A 17125-nucleotide genomic window follows, 5' to 3' on the forward strand; every position below is an offset into this window, starting at 1 on the left:
ATACAAAATAATAATTTCAAGACAGGACATCTGAAACCCCAGGACAGTGATCCATGAGTGGCTCAAAAAAAAAAAAAAAAAAAAAAAAAATGAGGTAAGTCCAGTGATTTCCCATTCCTTGAGAGAGTTTCCAGGTAGACATTAGGGATTAGAATATTCAGAAGTATTTTGTTTCAGTAATGGATCATCCCTAGGTGAAAAAGAGTACCGATGGCAAGATTATCTCATTTACCAATCTTTAGCTAGGTTCCTCTGAGGCCTCTTTTTGACTCAGCACCAACTTTGGCCTCTAAATACTTAAACGAAACACTAACATAGCTACTAATATTCTCAAGGCCTCATCCTTAGGTGACTCTAGCCTCTTTTCAAGTGCCTGCCTAAAAAAACTCATGGTTACGGAAAGAATTTACTATTCCTTCCAACCAAGACCTGCAGAATGTGACCCTGCTTTCCAGTTTTTGTGAGAGAGTGGGAGCCTATGCTCTGTAAGTGTCAGTTAGCAAACACAGATGAGTTTCACATGGACTGTCGCTTCCTTCCAATTTCTTGTAATTTTTAACTTCCCTGACTCTATTGAGGCCCCTCTCACCCCACCACCATCTCTGCCCCCATTCTGTTTTTGAAGTGCTCAGTCAGCTTTAAACAAATCAAAGCTGAGTTCAGTTCACACTGCACTCCATTCTCTATTGTAATAGTGTATTACTGATTAAAATCTGTCCTTATCACTTTAGCTACTGCTGGCAGTGGTATCTTTGACTCTGGTCCAGCCAGACACTGAACAAAGACCTGAAAAAAGTAAAGAGTAGAGCATGTCGATATCTTGGGGAAGGCGTTCCAGGCAGAATGGGGAGAGCTAATACACGGGGTATATCTGGTGGGAGTGAGCCTGGAGTGAAGTTGGAGAATACTGAAACTAAGGAAGAGTGGAAGAAGTTGAGATCACTGCATGGGCCTTAGTTTAACTGACCAAACTCTGGAGTCACTTGAGGTTTGGAAGTGGAGCAGTAGCAGCATCTGACTAATTTTAGAAGAATAACTGACTCTTTTTGGGCTCCAAAATCATTGCGGATGGTGATTGCAGCCATGAAATTAAAAGACGCTTACTACTTGGAAGGAAAGTTATGACCAACCTAGACAGCATATTAAAAAGCAGAGACATTACTTTGTCAACAAAGGTCCGTCTAGTCAAGGTTATGGGTTTTCCAGTGGTCGTGTATGGATATGAGAGTTGGACTATAAAGAAAGCAGAGCACAGAAGAATTGATGCTTTTGAACTGTGGTGCTGGAGAAGACTCTTAAGAGTGCCTTGGACTGCAAGGAGATCCAACCAGTCCATCCTAAAGGAGATCAGTCCTGGGTGTTCATTGGAAGGACTGATGTTGAAGCTGAAACTCCAATACTTTGGCCACCTGATGAGAAAAACTGACTCATTTGAAAAGACCCTGATACTGAGAAAGATTGAGGGCAGGAAGAGAAGGGGATGACAGAGAATGAGGTGGTTAGATGGCATCACCAACTCAGCGGACGTGGGTTTGGGTGAACTCCGGGAGCTGGTGATGGACAGGGAGGCCTGGTGTGCTGCGCTTCATGGAATTGCAGAGAGTTGGACATGATTGAGCAACTGAACTGAACTGAACTCAACTGACTTGAAAGCAGAACATAATAGAGGATGAAGAAGAAAATGGAGTGAAACAAATTACAAAAATCCTGAAGAAAGATGGTTCTGTTTTGTATCAGATATGTAGAAATACAGGAGATAAGAAAAGGTCAGGTTTTGTATTTTTTTTTAAAGTAGATGTAGTTATTATATTGATTAGATATGTCATTTTAGAGAAATCTTAGTGTCAGTGATGCTTCCAAGGAATTTATCTGACAAAATAGAGGAACCAAATTGTCCTTTACAGACAAGGAAGACAACTAGAAGCTTTATTTGAGGGAAAGGTAAAAGAAAACAGCAAAAGCTTAATATGAAATGGTAAGTTTGAGACTTCTGCTAGACAGAAAAGTGGAGATGTTAAATACATAGTTGATATATATATTTGGACTTCAAGAATAGAAATATGAATCTGAAAATTATCATATATATATAGGTATGGGTGCTCACTCACTCAGTCATATCTGACTCTTTGCAACCCTATGAACTGTAGCATGCCAGAGTCCTCAATCCATTGAATTCTCCAGGCAAGAATGGATCTTCCTTACCTAGGGATCAAATTCATGTATTCTGCTTTGCAGTCACTTTCCCACCACTGAGACACCCTTGGAAGACCATATGTATGTATATGGAGTAAATAAAATAACCAAGGGGTGAATATATAGACAGAAACAAACAAACAAAATTTGAGAATGAAGACACCTGCATCATCTTAAAAGTTAGTCATCAGAGAGATGAGGATGCCTCAGCTAGACAATTATAAAAAATTCAGGAAAATATAAAGACTTAGAATCTAAGTGAACTGAAGGAAGAATTTTAAAGAGGATAATATAAACTCTACCATATGCTGATGATAGATCAAGAAAGATGAGGCTTGACAATTCAACAGTGTATTTAGTAAGGTGAAGGCCATTGTTAATATAATAATATATTGTTGGTATAGACAAGAGCATTTTTGGTGGAGTGGTAGGATGGAGAACCTGATATAAGAGGGGTTATAAAAAGTTGGGAGAAGAGAAGGTGTGTGATACATATAACTGATTGTTTTCATCTATAAAAGAAGAAGTAAAACACTTAGATCATAAATGATCAATTCACTATAGTGATTATAAAATTTTAAATTCAAATAAAATATATTTTACACATTATGAGCTTATCAAGTTCATAGATTGCTGACATGTTTCTATACCCAAATGCACTGTATATTTAAAGGATGATCACCTGGAATTTGATATTGATAAATAACATTTAAACATATGAGGCATAAGATAAATATGTAATTGTGGGGACAGGTACAGCTAACACTTTTAAAAATAAATGGAAAATATTGACCCACACATGTAGAGAATGAGTGCATTAATTAAATTAAATGTGCATTAATTTTTTTTAACACCATCCTTGTAGAGAAGGGGGACAAACTACTTCTGTTCACAAACATAATATGAACTGGATAGGATTAAAGTATTTAGTGAGATGATTAAACATACTTCACTGGCATATTTAATTTGAGCCACATTTGCTGTCTAATATAGTCATATTTTAAACTAAAGAAATGTTGGTTTTTAGTCAAAATTATGCTAGAAATACAATTATGAAGTTGACAAGTTGTGTTCTTATTGTGTAAATTATGGTTCATAGTCAAAATTAGCTGCCTTAGGCACTTTCTAGTTATTAATAATCAAAGCTTAATTGGGAGCAGTTTTAAAATGTCTTTGACATTAACTCCAAATTCCTTGGCATTAATTCTCATGTTTTTCAAATTAACGACTTATTTAAGTTTTAGAAACTTATTGAGCATATTTGAATCTTATTTGCATGGGTAGAAAAGCAGGGTGTTCTTGACTCTTTGATAAGCTACTAACACTGATAAGTAAGAAAAAGTAGATATTAAACAGAAAATTAAATTCCTGTTTTCTTAGGAAGAACAATGCATGGTATTCAAACTAAAGCACTTGATTTGGAGAATGGTATTTAATTATTTAATATTGACTGTTAGTTTTAAATTCAGCTAAAATTTAAATCCTTTAGAGAATATGAATATCAAATACTATGAATCTAAGTAATAAAGTTTTGCTTGTGTATTTATATTCATTAGTGTCTGAGAAAGTGAAATCCTTTTTTGTCAAAGAGGAATGTTTACCAACCTTTATAATATTGTTGAAAAATTAACTGACAGAGGACTTTTGTTTTAACCTCTTTCTTGAATCCGTTTCCTTATCTTTAGAGAATATATTTGCCCAAATTAGTCATAATGTGTTAGAAATCATGTATTTTGTTTGGCAAACACAACAGCTCACACCGTTTGTACTCTTGAAAAATCAATATTCTCAAGGAATACTTTTGTTCTTCCACTGAGAAGTGGTATGTATATACAATGGAATATTGTGTGTGTGTGTGTGTGTGTGTGTTCTTAGTCTCTCAGTTATGTCCAACTCTTTGTGACTCCATGGACAGTAGCCCAACAGGGTCCTTCATCCAGGGAATTTCTCAGGCAAGAGTACTGGAGTAGTTGCCATTTCCTTCTCCAGGGGATCTTCCAAACTAGGGGACTGAACCCGTGTCTCCTGCATTTGGCAGGCAGATTCCTTACCACTGAGGAAGCCCCTCTAGCAGGGTTAATTGCATGTAAACCCACCACCATTACAATAGAACATTGCTCAGGCATAAATGGAGAAAGAAATGGCAACCCACTCCAGTACTCTTGCCTGGGAAGCCCCATGGACAGAGGAGCATGGTAGGCTACAGTCCATGGGGTTGCAAAGAGTTGGACACAACTGAGCGACTTTACTCACTCACTCAGCCATAAAAAGGAATGAAATTAAGTAATTCTCAGAGATGTGGATGGACTTAGAAACTGTCATCAGAATGAGGTAAGACAAAAACAGTAAAGCAAGTATTGTATATTAACACATATGCAAGAAATCTAGAAAAAAAAATGGTAAAGATGATCTTATTTGCAAAGCAGAAATAGAGACACAGACATAGAGAACAAATGTATGGATACCAAGGGGGAAGAGGGGTAGGGTATGTATAAGATACATAACAAATGAGAGCATACTATGTAGCACAGGGAACTAAGTGCTCTCTGGTGCCCTAAATGTGAAGGAAATCTAAAGAGAGCAATTAATCATTCCCCAAAGTCCACCTCCAGTATTGTCTGTTGTTGTTGTTCAGTCACTCAGTCATGTCTGACTTTTTGTGACTCCATGGACTACAGCATGCCAGGCTTCCCTGTCCTTCACCATCTTACAGAGTTTGCTCAAACTCAAGTCCATTGAGTCTATGATGCCCTCCAACCAGCTCATTCTCTGTTGCCCCCTTCTTCTTCTGTCCTCAATTGTTTCCAGGATCAGCATCTTTTCCAGTGAATCAGCTCTTCACATCAGGTAGCGGAAGTGTTAGAGCTACAGCTTCAGCATAAGTACTTCCAATGAGTATTCAGGGTTGATTCATTTAGGGTTGACTGGTTTCATCTCTTTGGAATCCAAGGGACTCTCAAGAGCCTTCTTCAGTACCACAGTTCAAAAGCATCAATTCTTTGGTGCTCAGCCTTCTTTATGGTTCAACTCTCACATCCATACATAACTTGTGGAAAAATCATAGCTTTGACTATGTGGACATTCATCGGCAAAGTGATATATCTGCTTTTTAATACACTGCCTAGGTTTTTCATAGCTGTTCCGCCCCCCCACCCCCAAGGAGCAAGCATCATGGTTGCAGTCACCATCCTCAGTGATTTTGGAGCCCAAGAAAATAAAGTCTGTGACTGTTTCTATTGCTTCCTGATATATTTGTCATGAAGCAATGGAACCAAATGCCATGATCTTAGTTTTCTGAATGCTGAACTTTAAGCCAACTTTTCCCAACTCTCCTCTTTCACTTTCATCAAGAGGCTCTTTAGTTCCTCTTTGCTTTCTGCCATGAGAATAGTGTTACTTGCATATATGAGGTTGTTGATATTTCTCCTGGCAATCTTGATTCCAGCTTGTGCTTCATCCAGCCCAGCGTTTCTCATTATGTACTCTGCATATAAGTTAAATAAGCAGGGTAACAATATACAGCCTTGGCATGCTCCTTTCCCAATTTTGAATCAGCCTGTTGTTCCATGTAGAGCTTCCTTTATCCAGGTGTCCCTAGCACTCTTTGTTGTTGCTGTTCAGTTAAGTCATGAATGACTATGTGACTCCATGGACTGTAGCTTCTCAGACTCTACTGTCCATGGGATTTTTCCAGGCAAGAATACTGGAGTAGGTTGCCACTTCCTTCTCCAGGGTTCTAGTACTCTATTTGTAGCCATAACACAGCACAGGGCAAATCTTACTCATCTACCCATGTCCAGTCCTTCTGCACAGTGAAGTGGGTGCTCAATTAATACTGAATGCAAAATGCTCTAACTATTAAAGTGACTTTTATTTTTACTCCTGCATTCTCAGTTTGTGGTGTTGTCCTGCATTTAATAGGTGCTAAAGTGAACTTTATTTATTAAGTGGATAAACTGATTAAAATTTTTAAAATGGCTATAATGCACAAAGCAAAATTGTCACCACCAATTTAAACCCATGTTTGCTGTATTCCAAAGATTTTATGAATTACCTTACATAATCTCTCACATTTGTCCTATCTCTGGTTCATTAACTCTCATCCTTTTCCCTTTTCCTTTAAGTACACTTACCTGAATTTTTTTTCTAGTACTATAGAGTCAACATGTGCAAAATAAAGTTTCCATCATATATTAATTTACTTTTCTTTTAAAGGGATTTCAGTTCCCTTGATTATCAATGATTCCATGAGTTATCAGTGAGTTCTTTAGCTTAGTCCTTTTCCTTACCTCAACACTTCCTCTTTTTAACCAAGTCTGATAATGGTATTCACATAGTCTCACTTCTGATTTTTCCCATTATTCCTCAAAATAAATGGTTAAGTCCTTATAATTTTTATTTTGGACTTCTGTGTTAGTTTTCTGTCTAGTTAAGTTTTCCTAAACTACTACGTGAATATTTTACCTGGTATCTCTATTTTCAATTCCTCCCCATCCACTCTCTATTCAATCTGTTTTGTTATTTTTGAATCTAACATATTCCTTCTAAATCTTCAATCATTTTTCTGTTTATAAATCAGTGGTATGCAATTTATCACTAAACAGAAGTTCAACTCCTTAGGGCATGCAAAATTATCAATATCTACATTCAACCTATTTTCAGTATTTTTCTTCACCTTATTTATATTGCAATTATGTTCTAGGCAAACTAAACAGAAGCCCTATTCTCAAAGATTTTTTTTGATTTTGCAAATATTTGCTTTATTCATAATGTTCCTAAAATAACACTTTTCATATTTTCTGTCCTACTTTTCCACTAAGTTAAAGTCACTCAGTTGTGTCTGACTCTTTGTGAACCCATGGACTACAAAGTCCATGGAATTCTCTAGTCCAGAATACTGGAGTGGGTAGCCTTTCCCTTCTCCAGGGGATCTTCCCAACCAAGGGATAGAAACAAGGTCTCCTGCATTGCAGGCAGATTCTTTACCAGCTGAGCCAGAGGGAAGTCCAAGAATATTGAAGTGGGTAATCTATCTTTTCTTCAGCTGATTTTCCCAACCCAGGAATCCAACCAGGATCTCCTGCATTGCAGGTGGATTCTTTAGCAACTGAGCTATCAGGGAAACTCCAATCAACTAAGATTCATCTCAGATACTATTCCCTATGAGCATGCCAAAGGAGGAACTCAGTTACAGGGTTCCCTGTTAATCATACCCATAATTTTCTAGCCTACTATTATCAGTGGTTTATGTGAACCCTCAGTATTGTTTTATTCAGTTATTTATTCTTTTAGCTCCTCTCCCTATCACCATTTCTATGAATTCTTTCAAGAGAAACCATACATGGTGTTTAAAATGTATCCAACATTTGTGTGTTCTGCTCAAATCATCATTATATAAATGCTATTTTGCTATGGAGTGCATTGTGTCTTTTCTTGTTTCATTCAGTATTATGGTATATAGAGATCTATCTACATTTCAGTGTTTACAATCTAGTCTCTTCTAACTGCTGCATCATATTCCACCAACTCACTGTATATATTACAGCTCAAGTAATTTTTAAAAATACAAGTCTGATTATGCCATTCTGTTGCTTCTTGACCTGTATACAGATCTCTCAGAAGGCAGGTCAGGTGGTCTGTTACTCACATTTCTTTAAGGATTTTTCAGTTTGTTGTGACCCACACAGTCAGAGACTTTGGCATAGACAATAAAGCAGAAGTAGATATTTTTCTGTAACTCTCTTGCTTTTTTGATGATCCAAGAGATGTTGGCAATTTTATCTCTGGTTCCTCTGCCTTTTGTATTTTTTAAATTAATTAATTTATTTTAATTGGAGGCTAATTACTTTACAATATTGTAGTGGTTTTCGCCATACATTGACGTGAATCAGCCATGGGTGCACTCTGCCTTTTCTTTTCTTTTTTTTTTAAATTTATTTTTATTAGTCGGAGGCTAATTATTTTACAATATTGTAGTGGTTTTTGTCATACATTGACATGAATCAGCCATGGATTTACATGTGTTCCCCATCCCGATCCCCCCTCCCATCTCCCTTTTCTAAATCCAGCTTGAACATCTGGAAGTTCGTGGTTCACATACTGCTGAAGCCTGGCTTGGAGAATTTTAAGTATTACTTTACTAGCATGTGAGATGAGTGAAATTGTGTGGTAGTTTGAGCATTCTTTGGGATTGGCAAATATGTTTACTTCTTGGGAAAAAAAAGTTATGACCAACCTCGACTGAATATTTAAAAGCAGAGACATTACTTTGCCAACAAATTTCTGTCTAGTCAAAGCTATGGTTTTTTCAGTAGTCATGTATGGATGTGAGAGTTGGGCTATAAAGAAAGCTGAGCACCAGATAATTGGTGCTTTTGAACTGTGGTGTTGGAGAAGACTTTTGAGAGTTCCTTGGACTGCAAGGAGATTCAACCAGTCCATCCTAAACAAAATCAGTCCTGAATATTCATTGGAAGGACTGATGTTGAAGCTGAAACTACAGGGGAGCCTGGCATGCTGCATTCCATGGGGTCACTAAAAGTAAGACACAACTGAGAAACTGAGCTGAACTGTTTTAACTTGTTGATTTCTTAATTATGAATGCATTTTAATAATCCCATTTTTTTCTCTCTGTTCTATTTTTTATTATTTTTACATGATATTTGTGTATTTTTCATCTATTTGTTTATTTTATCCATTCACTGCCAGTTCTGGATATAGATGATTTTACTAGCTTTTGTTTCAACCTTCCTGCTAGCTTTGTACATGGTTGATTTACTAGCTTTACTATATATTAGCCTTTACTAATGAGTTTTTTGTTTCATAGTTTTCATGTTTCTAGTTGCAGCCTCTTATATCTTGCTTAAATAAGTAAGTCCCTTTAGCATTTTTTGTAAAGTTGATTTGATGGTTTTGATCTCTTTTAGCTTTCAGTTTTCTGTAAATCTTTTGATCTCTCCATCTTCTCTGAATGAGAGGCTTGCCACACCAATGCTGTTGGATATACGCTTTTCCCTTCCATCATTCTAAATATAGAATGCCACTCCCTTCTGGCCGGAAAAGCTTCTCCTGAAAAGTTAGTTGATAGCCTTATTAGAGTTCTCTTTTATGTGACTTACTGCTTTAAAAGTGCTACCTCTTCTATTCTCTCTCTTTAATTTTGGCCATTTTATTTACAATATGTTGTATGTAGTCATCTTTTGGTTGATTTCCTAGACTTGGATGCTTGTTTCCTTTCCCAGATTAAGGACGTTTTCAGCTCTTATATCTTCAGATATGTTCTCTGCCCCTTCCTTCCCATTCTGGGACCCCTATGATACTTGATGTTGTTTCAGAGGGCTCTTAATCTCTTCTCATTTCTTTTCCTTCTTTTCTGTTCAGCTACAGTGATTTTCCACTCCTCTGTCTTTCAGCTCACTCATCAGTTTCTTGGTATCATTTACTATTTTTTTGATTCTGTTTAGTGGATTTTTCATTGTAGCAGTGTATTCTTCATCTCTGGTTATTCTTTGTAGTTTCTCATCCTTGTTAAAAACCTTTACTTCTTCCTTGTTCATCCATTCTTCTGCCTGCTTCTTTTGCCATTTTAAGAATCATTACCTTGAACTCTTTCTTGGGTAGGTTGCTTATCTCCAGTTTATTTAGTTTTTTGGGAGTTTTACTATGTCTTTTCAATTGGAATGTGTTCCTTTGTTCTCCCATTTTGCCTAAATTCCAATTTTTTTTATTTATGTGTATCTCATAGACTGGTTACATTTGCTGATCTGGAGAAGTGGCCTCCTGTAGGAGATGTCCTATATGTCTCAGTTGCACACTCTGCTTGGGTCACCAGAGTTATATGCTCTAGGTATGCCTCCTATGTGGGCTGCATGGTCCTTCTGTTGTGGGAGTTTGAAGGTCTACTGTGGATGGTCTGCTAGACATGCCTGGCCCCTAGTCCAACTTGCCTGCCCAGCCCTGCCTTGTGTGGATGCTGCCCGCCACTGGTTGGTAGGACCAGTTCATCATATGACTGGCTATGGAACTCTGGGAGGTCCTGACCATAGATAGGGCTGGCTAATTGGTGGGTGGGGTCAAGGTCCAAGAAGTTGGGTCCCAGGGCTGGGACTAGCCTGTGAGTAACAAGTTGAGTCCTGTCACAACAGATTGAAGGACTACAGTTGTCTTGGGGCTAGTGGCTGTTCACCAGTGGGTGAGGCTTTTCCCAAGCCTAAAGCAGACTTTGGTGGGTGTGGCTGCAGACCAGGGCACTCTGGGGCTGGCACCTGCCCACTGGTAAATACAGCTGGGTCCCAAGGTGTCTACTTGCAAGACCCTGGTGTCCCAGGTCTCGTGCCTGTGCCTTCATGTGTGGGGTCAGCTCCTGGGTCCTCTAACAAGTATAATTGTGTCCAGGGGTACCTGTGGACTCAGGAGGCAGCCTATCTGCTGATTGACTGAGCTGTATCCCTGCTCAGTTAGTTGCTTGCCCTGAGGCTGCCCAGCACTGGTGTTTACAAGCTGGTGGGCAGGTTCCAGGTGGGGCCCTGAGGCTCATAAGCTAGATGGAGGATTCCAAAATGATGCTTTTAAGCACTAATGACCACATGGTAGAATGAGCTATCCAAAACAGCTGCTATCTTCCATTTATATACCAGTGCTGTCTTTTATGACCTACACTCAGAAGTCAAACTCCTTCATTCTTGCCACACTCTGTACTTTAGAGAAGTCAAACAAAGTTTTTTGATATTAGTGTATGGTATATTTATATATCTATTCCTGGTCCAATGCCTTGCACACAGTAGGTACTCAATAAATTCTGCAGGAAGACAGGAAGACATAGAAATATATAAAAAAATGGAAGAGTTGATTCTATGACTTTATATATTTTAATGTATTTTCAAGTTTTTATTTTGTACTGGGGTATAGCTGATTAACAGTGTTGTGATAGCTTCAAGCGAACAGCAAAGGGACTCAGCCATATATATACATGTACCCATTCTCCCTCCAACCCCTCTCCTATCCAGGCTGCCACATAACTTTAAACAGAGTTTCATGTGCTGTACAGTAGGTCCTTGTTGGTTATCTCTTTTATTTTTTTTTTATTATTTTTTAAGGGCAAATCATTCATTTATTGTTTAAAGATCGCAAGACAACATCTGAATTTCTGTAGCACAATTTAAATGTTTTACTTCTTTGATAAAGCAGAGTATAATAGAAAGAAACAATTAGTTTCCAGTAATATCTATATCTCTATTCAGAAATAAGTCCTCCACAGACATGTTACCTGGAAACAAAAGCCTGTTACAATAAGCAAAGTTTCAACCAGAGCGGCTACTTTTCGTGCCACGAAAAGGTTCATCCCCATAGGAGGAATGATGTGCTATGTAAAATGGCTGTAAGGTCATAGCCTTGAGGGCACTGGAAGTATATTATCCTATTCCACATTAAGTAGTTTGGTGAATTTCAAACATTGATTTATCTGCAACCAAGCTGGCAACCTTTAATTGGTATCTTAATTAGATAAAAAATAAATTAAGAAACCCTTAAACTGATGTTCCTTGATTTACATTGTTAAAAGGTACACAAGTTCATTAACATGTAATTCTGGTTAGAATTACACTTGAGACTCTGCTCAGATTTTGGTTAATAGTATAAATCTTTCAGAAATTCAAGTTCTTATTAATCAATAATTTGTCAGCTAGGATACATTCAGGCATCAGCTGCAACTACAAAATAGGTGCACTGCCTCAGCACTTTGGAAAGACATTATAATCTAGAACACTACTAGCAGACAAAATATTACCTGTTACTGGATAGCATATGTGCAGTACAGCAAGACAAAAACATATTCATATGTTGGCTTATTTAAGCCTCAAGCTCTCGATCCTTTGTTGAAATTCAGTAATTTTATTCCTATGGTTTTTTAATACCAAAAAATTCAAGCTCCAGGAGGGCTAAAGTCTAATTTGTACTTCAAACCAAGTAGCAGTGCAGTTTGCTACTACTGAGGCTGAGTCCGAAAAGACTTCAGGATCAAGTCCAGAAGACAGTTATTATACATGATACCCTAGAAGGTCTGAAAAATAATTACTCATATACATTATCTGGTCCTTTAGAGCTTTTTTCCTATAACATGTTTTTTGATGAAAGTTATTTAATGTATCAGAGATAACTGACTTACTGATCAAATATTTGAATACTTACCTGGGATTTCATTTCTGCTGAAAGAAATAGGAAGAACAGGACTCACTTTAAAAAAACAAACTTCAGAAATGAAGGTAAAAATATTATCACACATTATCACTTTTGGAAGCAGCATAGAGGGACAGTCAAAGGTAAAACACTGGTGAAATAGGTCAATACTCTAGGCCAAAAAAACCTATATTATTATCATCAATGACAGTACCACAACTGTGCCCTTCATAATTAATAATCACTCCTAAGAATTTTCATTTGGCACCAGATGATATGTTTAAGAGAAACACTCTGGGAGGTTCTGAACCAGACTTGGTTTTGTTAGCCAAGTTACAGGAGAAATTTTAAAGTGGGGGGAGGGGAAGAAGGAAATAGGAAACAGATCAGGAAAAATATTAAGTCATCATCATAATCGTCATCGTCATCATCTAAACCAACAAAGCACTGATAGCTCCAGACATTATGTCAGACACTAAAATGACTGATATAGGCTCAAGTGGTTTATAAAACCTATAAAAAGACTACACCAGCAAAGTTCCCATTAATCCGTAGAGTTCAGAAACTAAAACAAGGAAAATTTTAGCTTAAAACCTTATCTCAAGAGAATATACACTTCACATGAATAAAAATACCTGAAACCAAACATTTTTAAAACCTCCAATACCCAAAATATAAAGAAAAAAATTAATTCAGAAGACTCATCAATCCATGGAATCACAAAACGGCTGGACAATCTCTCTCTCCCCTCCAGACTATCCATCCCATGGAAGACCAAGGGAGATCAGACCTTCCAGATCTATGCACCACCTGGTTGCTGCAAAATCCTATGGAGACTCCTTGTAGAATAGCAGTTTTCCATCTCCAGTGTCTCTCCCTATCATGCAGGAAGCAAGTCTGGCTGTGCTATTGTATTATCATTATTTGTCACCCATCTGCCACATGATACCATACAGATAAGTAAAAAGTACATATTTAGTTCCCTTTCACCAGAAGGTTGAGGCTCAGGTATGGGGTAATTCTCCTGTGTACATGGTGTCTTTATTTAGGCAGACTCAGTGACTTCAACAGGCTTAATCATGTGATCAGGTTTGTTGCCAGCTGCATAATGCTCCCACATCTGTAGATACAGCTTCTCTAGTTCCATTGTGTATTGTTTGGTGTTGAACAGAGGGCCAGATATTCTCTGCTTCCAGACTTTGCCACGAATTTTCTTCAGGTATTCTAGATCAGTCCCCAGCTTCACAGCTATGTCTTCATATTCTTGTCTATTTTTAGCAATAAGCTCAAGACAACCTAAACAAGTGAGCTGGGAAGCCGCAACTCGAGAAGCAAGAGTCTCTCCTGGCATAGTCACCATGGGTGTCCCTGCCCAGAGAACATCCATCCCTGTGGTGTGCCCATTACAAAGGGGAGTGTCTAGACAGACATCAGCCAGTTGGCCTCTCCGGACATGTTCCTCTTCGGAGCAACAGGTGAAAAAATGATACGATTCTGAGGAAGTCCCATATTCTGTGCATATTGTTGAATATTAGGTTCTCCTACTGCTGGAAAACGTAACAGCCACAGTACACTATTGGGAACACGCTTCAGAATATTTGCCCACATCTGCAAAGTGGAAGGGTCAATTTTATACAACTGATTAAAGTTACAGTACACAATTGCATCTTCTGGTAACCCATACTGAGAACGTGTCATAACAATAATGGTACGAGGAACTTCTTCTCCAGTGGCAGCCTTATTGTTGATCTGGGTAGTCGCCAGTCCATTGCTAATACTGAATCCATTAATTGTTATCTGAATTTGTCCTCTGTTAATCATTTCAATAACTGCTTCTGCAATAGTATTCATAGGAATGACAGGCATATTAAGAGCTGTATTACTGCTGTCCGCATTGTCTCCTCCATCAGGACATTTCATCTTGACAATTTTCACATCTGGTAGACTATCAAGAAATGCTTTGAGGTCGATGCCATTCAGCACAATCCGATTGTCATAAATGTGCCCATTGGACTTAAAATCGATAACTGCTTTTTTCTTCAGGTGAGGGAACATATTAGCATGATCACCAATAAAAAAAGTATGAGGCATATAAGCCAGCTTCTCAGAATATTGCTCAGCAACTTCAGCAGGTGAAGTTTCCTGATCAGTGATGATATAATCCATGAAAAGTGCGCCACTAGTCCCAGGATACCCCAGCCACATTGCCTGAATAGGAGCTGGCCTGAGAGCAAAGAGTTTATTTCGAGCACCCTTGGTATAACCATTCATATTTACAAGGATGTGTATACCATCTTGATGGATGCGATCAGCTGCTTTTCCATTGCATGGAATCTGAGAAAGATCAATGAAATGATTGGCTTCTGCCATCACCTTCACTCGGAAGTTTGTGCCATCATCTGGGCTCAAGGCATAACAGAATACCTCAAATTTATCAGGATTGTGCATGCCTGGAATAGACTGCATAAGATGAGAAGTAGGATGATTCCCAAAGTCAGAACTCACGTATCCTACACGCAGTCGACCATCACTGAGCTTCAAGTCTTTTGGATGCTCATATGGTGGTTTATGAAGGACATTAATCTTATCCAAGCAGAGGTTCCCATGCCTCTCAGCAATAGCTTTCCTGAAGCCATGAGAAAGAGGATATAGCATACTATGCTGAGGGTGCACAGAAGGCAACCTATTCTTCTCTAACTGGTCAGCCACAATGCTAACCAACTTCTTCATTCGCTCATCATAGTCTGTCCAGTCACAGACAATCTGCAGGCAATGAGCCAAATTACAGTAAGCATCAGGAAAATCAGGTTTAAGCTTCAGAGCAGTGCGATAAGAAGCAATTGCTTCTGGAATATTCCCTGAATCCTTGTGAATGGAAGCCAGATTACTGTGGGCATCTGCAAATGCAGGGTTAATCTGAATGGCATGAGTATAACACTGCAAGGCTCCCTGAACATCTTGCATCTCCTTTAGAGTGTTTCCCATATTAGAGTAAGCATCAGCAAAGGTAGGACTGATTCAAATTGACTCCTTATAATGCATCAGAGCTTCCTGCAGTTTTCCCTGCTGCTGTAATACACTTGCTAAATTTGAATGGGCAGCAGCAAACTCTGGGAAGACTTCTAATGCTTTACGATACAAGCCAACTGCCTCTTCAATGTTTCCCTGTTCCCGTTTGATATTGGCTAGGTTGTTCAGAGAGTCTGCATGGGTGGGACACAGTCGGAGAGCTGTATTATAACAATCTTCTGCTTCAGCAACACTGCCCTTCTCTTTGAGAGCATTGGCTAAGTTGCAGTAAGCATCAGGGAAATGCGGCTGCAGTTCAATAGCTCGCCTGTAGGTGTCTATTGCTAGATCTATCAGGCCTTGCTCATAGTATACACAAGCCAGGTTGCCGTGTACCACCGCATGATTTGGACTCAAGCTTAGAGCACGAAAGTAAGCTGCCACAGCTCTGTCAAAAATCCGTGCCTCTTTCAAGACATTTCCTAAATTGATATAAGCATCCATAAAATTGGGGTCAAGGGTGACAGCCTTTTCAAAGTGATGAATTGCAAGCCAAATCTCCCCTTGTGCATTAAAAACACAGCCAAGATTACTCCAAGCTACAGCAACGTTCGGTTGCGTCTCAATTGCTTTCAAATAACATGCCTTGGCTTCTTCCAAGCGACCCAGGGCTTTGAGCAGGTTCCCCAGGTCACTGCGAACACAGTACAAATCAGGATTGTACTGAAGAGCAGAGACGTAAGCTTGTGCTGCCCCTTCCATGTCGCCTGCTGCTACCAAAGCAGCTGCCAGGTTAATATAACCATCGATGAAATCTGGTTTGAGACGCAATGCATGCCGGTAATGCTCAATTGCTTCCTGCAACTGCCCTCTTTCCTTGTACACATTCCCCAAATTTGAACAGGCTTCTGCCAGAAGGGGGTTCTGTTTAATTGCCAGAGTACTAAAGTGGGCAGATCTGTCCAGCCTTCGACACTGGAAGTGTATAGATGAAAGTAATAAAAGCACACCAGTATTGTCTGGCTCTTGTCTCCAGAGCTGCATGCAGTGTCTCTCAGCTGCCTCAAAATCTCCTGCCTGATATTCGCGATGTGCCAACTCAGCTAGCCCTTGGAAGGAAAGCATACGTGTCGTTGGTTCTGTGCGGTCGGCCATGTTGCCCACGGAAGACGCCATCTGGAGCTTCTAGAGCGAGTGTGAGAAGGTGGTAATTGAGTCCTGCAGCCGCCACTACTGGCAAGAATGTTTCTAGAGGTGGTAGCACAGGTGCAGCAGCCGTACCTGTGCTTTGGCAGGCCTAAGCAGCAGCAACAGTTACAGCTTCGAACCCTAGAACTCTGGTTGGCCATCTACCTCTCACGATCTTGGAATCGGTTATCTGTTTTAAATATTGCAGTGTGTACATGTCAATCTCAGACTCCCTAACTATTCATTCCCCCAAGAAGCCATAAGTTCATTTTTAAACCTGTGAATCTCTTTCTGTTTTGTAAGTTCAATTCTATCTTTTTTTTCTTTTTTTTTTTTTTTTTTAGATTCTACATATAAGGGATGTCATATGATATTTTTCCTTCTCTGTCTGGCTTATTTCAATGTTTATCTCTAGGTCCATTCATGTTGTTGCAAATGGCATTAGTCCTTTCTTTTTAATGACTGAATAGTACCCCACTGTATTTATGTAACACATTTTCTTTATCCGTTCCTCTATCAGTGGGCACTTAGGTTGCCTCTATGTATATGACTTTATATTTAA

At 38.8% G+C, this 17125-nt stretch overlaps 1 pseudogene; it reads right to left on the minus strand.

The window, feature by feature from the left end:
• Positions 1-12537: 12537 nt before the first annotated feature.
• Positions 12538-16566, minus strand: LOC110141488 (UDP-N-acetylglucosamine--peptide N-acetylglucosaminyltransferase 110 kDa subunit pseudogene; annotated as a pseudogene).
• Positions 16567-17125: the final 559 nt, after the last annotated feature.

Source organism: Odocoileus virginianus, chromosome 10, assembly GCF_023699985.2.
Source record: "Odocoileus virginianus isolate 20LAN1187 ecotype Illinois chromosome 10, Ovbor_1.2, whole genome shotgun sequence".
Lineage (NCBI taxonomy): Eukaryota > Metazoa > Chordata > Mammalia > Artiodactyla > Cervidae > Odocoileus > Odocoileus virginianus.